The sequence below is a fragment of the Ornithodoros turicata genome, chromosome 2, assembly GCF_037126465.1.
Source record: "Ornithodoros turicata isolate Travis chromosome 2, ASM3712646v1, whole genome shotgun sequence".
Classification (NCBI taxonomy): domain Eukaryota; kingdom Metazoa; phylum Arthropoda; class Arachnida; order Ixodida; family Argasidae; genus Ornithodoros; species Ornithodoros turicata.
In genome coordinates this window covers 64,325,469-64,333,750 of record NC_088202.1, presented here as the reverse complement: position 1 = coordinate 64,333,750, position 8,282 = coordinate 64,325,469, and the positions used below count along the sequence as shown (strand labels likewise).

Below are 8,282 nucleotides of genomic sequence, written 5' to 3'. Positions count from 1 at the left end.
CAGCACGAGCCGCTCCCGGTGAAGATTGCTATATGACAGCACGAAAGCAATATTTAATTTCGAATACTGCATGTAGATCGATCTACACGAAAATGCGTGTCTATAGTGCTTACAAAGAACCCAACATCATTCCTCTTCCTCTTTGAACATCATACCACCACATTAATACGGAACGTCACCACATAACTAGCTCCCAGTCAGCAACCCTTCCGAATGATATCATTCGGTCTCCTAATCTGTTGAGAATGGGAGGAGCTGCCTGTATTGGAGACATTATGCATGTCGAAGATAGGCACCTCCTCCTGTTTCCAACAAATCAGGCGACGGAAGGATATCACTCGGAATGGCCACGGTTGGCTAGGAGTTTAGGAGCTAGTTATACACTCTTACACTCTTAAAAATGAACTTCACCGCATAGCACGCTCTTAACCAACCATCATCTCAAATGATATCGTTATCTGCCCTGATTTGTTGAAAACGGGAGGCGTACGCCTTTTCTGTGACAATTATGAACAGCATAAGTGTCACAAAAAAGGCGTACGCCTCCCGTTTTCAACAAATCAAGGCAGATAACGATATCATTCGAGATTATGGTTGGCTAGGAGCGTGCTATGCGGTGAAGTTCATTTTTAAGAGTGTAGAAACGAACTTCACCGCATGCACACTCCTAGTCAACCATCATCTCGAATGATATCGTTAACTGCCCTGATTTGTTGAAAACGGGAGGCGTAAGCCTTTTTTGTGACAATTATGAACAGCATCAGAGGACCTCCCAAAAAATTTTCAGGTTAAGACGTCTGATGAAAGTGTGTGTGTCATTTTACCGAATGGGGCCTAAAGGTTTTGATGTGTGCAATTCGTTTCCCAGAAAAAAACTCACATAAACATGGGTCCGCGCCTTCACCCTTAACTCCCACTCCGGGTATTACGAGGAGGAGAAGGTATGATGCCACGTCACCGATGACGTTGTAAGGAGAACTCGTTCTGGTTCGCCTGTCAGTGGGGGTCAGCGCCTTGTCCCTTTGCCGCCGTAAACCAGTTTTGCAGTTCTCCCGGAGAATTGGGGATAAAAGGAGCGGCCGAATCATTACCGAGTCAGGAGAAAGGCTTTTTCAGAACCCCGAACAGCCGAATAGCAGACGACAGAGGGGTAGCAGACAACATTTCTCTAGACCAATCTGCGAGCGTTCTCCTTATAGACTCTTTTCATCTGACGTCACTGTCGCAGACGGCATAGCCTTTCCCCCTGCTTGTGGCAGCCATACTTTTGTGCATGGCGCGTGCACGCTACCAGCTTTAACTGTGGTGCGAGCGCGTGCGAAAACAAAAGTATGGCGGACGGAATGAGGTCAGTGAAAAGGGTCTATAGCGTCAGCGCGAGGTTCCAGGCAGATCACAGGATGGTACTGCTCTTCACCGCCTACTTTAAAAGCGATAAAACCCCGTGCCGGGGAACAAGTCAACAGACGACACAACACACAGGCACAGACTGACGAACAAGGATTTATTATCCTTATTATTATTCCTATTTATTATCCCGGCACGGGGGTTTTATCGCTTTTAAAGTATGCTGTACCGAACAGCCCAATTTTTAACCATTTTCTTCACCGCCGTTGCGCACGGTCGCTTTTTGCAGCGGACAGTCCGGGAAAACCGGAAGTTGATTTTTTCGAACTGCCACGGAGGCTTACTTGCTGTGGGGAAAGTTTCAGCTCACAAAATGGTGTGTTTTTCGAGATACCGAATAAAAACTGCTCCTCTGAAGACATCCGGTTTCGTTTTTCTCCCTCGCATACTCCTTGCCCCAAGGATTTTAGGAAAAATCTTCCCGGAAACAACACCGCAAGCGATGCTGCCCCGACGACCATTTTACGGGCCGCGCATTCTAAAGGCTGGTTCACACTGTCACGTTTACGCTTGCGTCTACGGGTTACGGGCGCTTACGGTGGGGGTTGCCATGACGACGAAGAGGCGGCGCCCGTAAGATCGTTTCCGCAACGAGTTGAAGCAACTTCAACTTTTCTCCCGCAAGCTCCGTAACGTCCTTCACGTACGTTACTTTGTTACTGCTTTTTGTTTATTGATGAAGAGAGGCCCTTTAACGTTGAGGTCCTGTGCCTGACGTCGCCCTGGGCGTATACACAGTGAGAGGGACTATATGGACGGGTGTACAGACGAGACCTGGACTGACAAAGGATGGCTCACTAGCACGCCCATACTTTTGCGATCCCTCGAACGGACGAGAACCTGCCCATTCAGTGTGGTAGGGCAACGTGATAGTTATCATAGCATGGTAAAGAGAGTGTCGGAAGAGTAAGGTGAGGGTGACGAGAGTAAAGATGGGCGGAAAAGAGTGTAGAAAAGTGTAAAAGTCATAGTTATACTCCATTTACTCTTATTCAATCTTTTTTTTCTTAGAGTGATGAGAGGGAATGGTTCCCCGGCAAGATGGTTATAAAAAGCGATGATGTCAGATTAACGAGTGTCACATTACCGAGCGTGCACTAGATGTCAATTGCCACAAACGGGCATACGCTTCACCCATCAGACCCATCCAACACGCTCTACACATTCTCGTACGCCTCACTCTCTGCAGAAGCGACATTCGGCACCATTGTTGGCGCCAGTGGCGTAGCCAGACCTCAAAGGTAGGGGGGGCTCGATACGAAAACTCGCCCCCCGCCCGCTGATCCTGTGTCGACAACACACATACTTGTGCACACTGAAAACTGAGGATTAAAAAAGGGAACGAAAATAGTTGATTTAGACGTTCACAGTACGATTACATGTATAGGCTGTCATGACCAATGAAGTGGTGTCACGAGATTGGAAGCATTTTGAAAAGCTCATACTTTGAAAACCATTCAAGAGTGCTTCTTAGATAGACGCCATGAACTGCAAGAACTTTCGCGATAGTCACACTGGTCCCCCCCTCCCCCCCATATATTATGTTCTCGGATTTGCACGATTTGTGTGGGTCGGTCCGTGGCAGGTAGGGGGGGCTCCAGCCCCCCCCCCCCCCCCCGTGGCTACGCCACCGGTTGGCGCAGACCGTGTCATGCGGTGAAGATCTAGTTTTATAGTGTTGAACGCACGACCTACTACTATACTAGAAACCTGGACATCCGCAAACCTTCCAGCACCGAAGTATAGTAGTTCTGGCAATCGTCGCTTCGCTATGGGATTTGGCGCTATAGCTAGCACTATCTGTTACCACGTGATTTGCCGAAACCGCGGCAATGTGGTGGGCAGTGTTGACAACGACGAAGAGGTACGGAAGAGAGTAGCGCGTGCTTAGCAACAGCCTGTGACAGCCTTATAACAGGGCTTGCCCTCACAGTCCCGTTTATTGCTTGTTTTCTTGTATGTATTCCTGAATAAACGGACTTTGAACTTTTTGTATAGCCCAGTGAAGCCGTGTAGCAGACGAACGACGGTGGCAGTGATGATAATAGTGCAGATGACATTTCCACTCCTCAATAATGCTATATGGCGCTTGCAGCAGCCACTATCGTAACGAACCCATGACATGGCTGTCCCATAGGCGATTGCCATTTGTCCAGGTCTCCAGTATGGAGTAGGTCGTGGTTGAACCTAAGGTGCGACAGGAAAACACAAGTTACTGTTTAGTGTCGGAGATTTCCGTCGCCCTTCAAAAGAACCCTAATGTGGTCGAAATTCATCCGCAGTCCTATCTTGCGGCACGTGCAGCGTGTCGCCACACAAATAGGCTGACTCACCTCACCTGTTAATCTACTCCAATTACAAATTACTCTTTCTTGCGAATGATTTTTTGTGGTACGCGGCATTTGTGGTTCAAGTATTGTGTTATCGTGATATAGACAACAAGCCACATGTCCAATACTACGAACAATCCTATTTCAACAAACTAAAAACAAGTTTGTCTGAAAATATGGAAGAATATCTGTGGAAGACAAAAAGCGAGGGCTATAAATCATTCGTCATGTGACAATAGATGTTCCAGATTTTGTAATTCGTGCAGTCCAAATGTCCGTGATTGGCCACACGCCTTTTTACATTTACATGTGCGGGAAACGGCTTACATTGTAAGAAGATGCGATTCAAAAGTATATTTTCCTCCTTATGGTCAATATCAATATACCGAATACGGCGTAGGATTAACTTCATAAATTTTGAAACGTTGCAGGAAACAGTCGTAATTGTGCTTTAAAGCTTAAACTCTTTGCAGATCGCAAAAAAAAAAGAAAAAAAAAGAAATGGTACATTGGTTTGCCGTTTTCTTCTTCTTTCTTTGTATATTGTACGAAGGCAAAAAAATAGGCGATGTCAAGTTGCCAGTGATGAGTAAATCAAGAAGTGATATTAAACGGTAGGAGAAACGTATTTACTTACACATGGTAAACAAGACTTTCGTGCACGAGACTGCACGTCTTCAGGTTACAAAAATATGAACAAGAACATAGTGTTGTGTACAAAGAAAAAAAGTAATGCTCTACTTTCAGCATATCTACCGCTAAGTGATTTGTATTACAGTTTTTGTAAGCACAGTTATGAGATGCTTCGTTGTTACTGTATAGTATATTCCGCACATACCACCATGTGTCCCTTTACTTGGTCGATGTGCCGCCGAACTTGCCCTTGTGGCGTTGAGACAGTTACCACAGAACTTTTATGGGTGCCTTCGACTTCGCCAAACCACCACCTAATGTCCTTTGCCAAAGTTGCTGTGGAGCGCTAATCAATTGTCTTTGATTTTTCATTCAAATCGTGAGCATATTTATAGTACAATTGACATCTCATTTAAATCACGTTATTTCTCGTAATCCACCGCCGACATTTCTCAAGATAAAGCTACGTACAACAGCCGTGGGTTCCTTATCAAGAACATTCACTATATTTTCAAGAGCTTTCCAATTTGTCGTTGTTTGTTTCCAGCTTCATTATTTAGCGTCGTGCGTGCACATCGCCGTGTGTGGTTCCACTGGATTGCAGCGCACATACTTGAAAGAATATAACGTAGACGAAGACCGGAGTATGATACCACATCATATCAATCGGTGTGTTTTGAAGATAGCCTGCGTAGTCTCACAGAGTCGATTAACATGCTGACGGCCGACTGTTTCAATACCACGCCGACGAGCGACGACGATGTACCATCTGCAGGTACGAAGTTGGTCGATTGCAAGGTCAAGCTAGTACGACAACGATACCCGACACAAACAACTGGAAATGTTGCTTGATGTGAGCAAGGGCGGATCCCGGATTGTTCTGAGGAGGGCGTCCAGCCATGGACAGCATGGTAGATACGCGATCTAGGGTCGGTGAAACACTGTGACCATAGAAATCGATTAGGGGGTCAGGACATATGGCACCCCTCTATAGATCCACCCCTGGACGTGACTGTAAACGCCGAGAGGTCTGCGAACGGAATCAAGGAAACAGGAGTCGGTCGACTGTTGTGGCATGTTTGAGGGATGTTCGTTTTTTTTTTCTTTTTTTTTTACATGAATAGCCACTTCGCGGTTTGCACACATTTTCGAAGTTTTGTAATATGGCAGCTACAAAAAGGGCTTCTTCTGCAGACGCCCAAAGCATGAGTTCAAACACCTGGTAGCTCTACTAAAGCTGTACTCGGGGAAAAATATGACCAGAGCATTAAAGGGACCGTGAAAGTTCACAGTTCACAGTTGGCTGAGAGGATTGGATGGCGATGACGTAAGTCTGCTTCCGGCGGTCACGCCCCGCTATTTTTGCCTGGTAACTGCGCCCCCGTCGTACTGAATACGGCTAAAAGTCGATGTGTGTACGATAGTGAGGGATCACGACAACGGTTTCCTGCAGAGTGCTCGGAATTCGCGAAAATCATTTCATGGTCCCTTTAAAATGCAAACAAGCTGGTATATCGATGTGAACTGTATGTTTCCCTGAGCTCGAGGAGGTGGTTGGACAGAGACACAAAACCCCTGTCCTTTGTACTTGTGTTTTGTGTCTCTGCCCAACCAGCACCTAAAGCCCAAGGAAACGATACCGTTGACAGAGAAAAATACGTTGAATGAAACAATATGAACCGGGGTTTCTCTCGAAAATGCCCTGCTCTTGCAGTGTTTCATAAAAGGAAGCGCACCGCGGGAAAAATAAAACAATGGATGGGAAAGAATGAGTTGAGGCGAGTACAGTCACAAAAGTCCGACTGTGACACGAACTTCAAACCGAACAGAAGCAACGGACACGCCTCCCTGCCATCGATTCGTTTCGCCTTCCCACCGTGGTTTCGTGGATAAAAGCGGTATCACGTGACTGTATGCACACCCAAAAAATAAAAGACAAAGAACCGTACTCGCAGGAACGGCTTTCTGAATTTTGATTTCCTTTCTGTTTGCTTATATGGTGTTAGATATGGCTGAATAAAAAAATTAATTGAATGACGGAAAAACCATTATTCACATCATAACGGAGTATTCGGATATATTGGATGTAAAACACGCTATCTGTCGCCGTGATGTACATAAACAATCGCACAACAGTCGCACAGTAAAGTGTACGACAAGCTCGTAGGACGATTCAGTGGTGATTACAGCATTGTGCAAACGTCATCCATGTTTACGAGCTTCTGCAAACGTTAGAAAGCCGCGTAAATAAACTGCGCAGCCGCAATTGTTGACAATGTCGAGTCCGTGTGTTGTCGACGTCGTCGAGAGGAAGATCGGCGCATAAATCAGCGTGTTGGTGTCGCTGTGGTGTGACTGCACGGACACTGCACGGTTGCCTCCAACAAAAAACGGGTTCGCCAACAATGAGAAATTGATGTTCTGAGGCTGGAACACATAGAAAGGACAAATACATACAAAGCCTCAAAGTGCCTAAGAAAATTGGTAGAGCCCTGGACCGACAATCCAGAAGATGTGGGTTCGAGTCCTACAGCCTGGCTAACCTTTTCAGTGACTTCCATCTTTCATCGCCAACAATGTTTGGCAGAAATCGGCGTGGAGTCGTAATGTGACACGACAAAGCAGCAGCCGCCGAGAGCGGCCGGAAGAGCAAGGCGCACATGGAGAAGGCGGAGAAGGTACCAAAGGTACCGTGGGAGAAGAGAGCGAGTAATAAGAAACAATCATTCCAGCTGGGACGCTTCAGAGCATGCGCGCTTTCGTTGCAGTGCCATCTCGTGCTAAGGCCCTACACGACAATCCTCTTTCCTCCTCGCAGAGCAGCGCGAGGAGAGCGCGGGAAGGGCATCCTCGCATCGGGAAAGGGTGTGCACGTTCTTCAAGGTCGATATTCTGGTGAAGGAATCCTGGCCTATTAATATGGTTTCTTTCGCGAAACCTGTTATCTTCAATAGAAAACACGTCCAGTACAAACTTCGGATGTAAATACTTGTATCACGTCTATATTGCGTGCACAAAGTTTCCCGATAAACTTCAAATAGGACTAAAAACACCCTTACGAATAGGAGGCGAAGGATGCATGGGGCTGATTTTGAGAGTAAGCTAATCATACTTACCTGGTGCCGGGGCAACCCTGATCAGCGAGGGGGTTCCCCCAGGGCGAGGCCTAGCCATTGCACTGCGGCTGGGTTGACCCCTGCCACTACCCCAAACAGGGGCAGATGGGGCATGTAATTTTTGGTAGTGGGGGCAGAGGAGGCACAGTAAGCCGGTTTCGCCGCCGCGCAAATAGTGTCGCCACTGGCATTTCCCGCCAAATTCCGGCTATTTACTTTCCATTGGCTCCGGTCTCCCACGTGACCCTTCTCGATCATGATTGGCTGAGGCTCATTTAACCGGTGGATTCGCCCGCGTTCGTTTCTCCGAGGCGCCGACCCGTCTGACCGTTGTGTAGCTCGCGTCTGCCTATGTGAGCAGGCGGTGATTTCGTTTCGTGGATCTCGAAGATCTTCGAGCCATGGATGAACGCCTGAATGAAAGGTAAGCAGACAAACGTATGATGCATGTCAGTGATCAGACGTTTAATACTGTCGCCTAACTGTGTGCACCTTGCCCCGTATTACACCACTTTCTGCCGGTTAACAGTCATGATCTGGTTGATGATTCTGCGTGGCGTTGCTTCTTGCGTTTTGTTCCGCTGTTTGAATGTGTCTGATGCTTAATACACTGGTGTGCATGAAAAGGAAAACAGCGTGCATCGCGTACGCAGGGCTCCTCCAATTTTGGCATTAGTCGACATTGGACGCGTAACGCTGGCATGTCTTATAGAGCGTATTCAGCCAATTAACGTTGCCTGTGCTCCGGTTTACCATATCATTAACAGGTTCCCTTGTTTTTTGTTTTTTTCATTCA

General features: G+C 46.9%; 1 pseudogene; it reads left to right on the top strand.

The window, feature by feature from the left end:
• Positions 1-7,478: 7,478 nt before the first annotated feature.
• Positions 7,479-7,653, top strand: LOC135386471 (U1 spliceosomal RNA; annotated as a pseudogene).
• Positions 7,654-8,282: the final 629 nt, after the last annotated feature.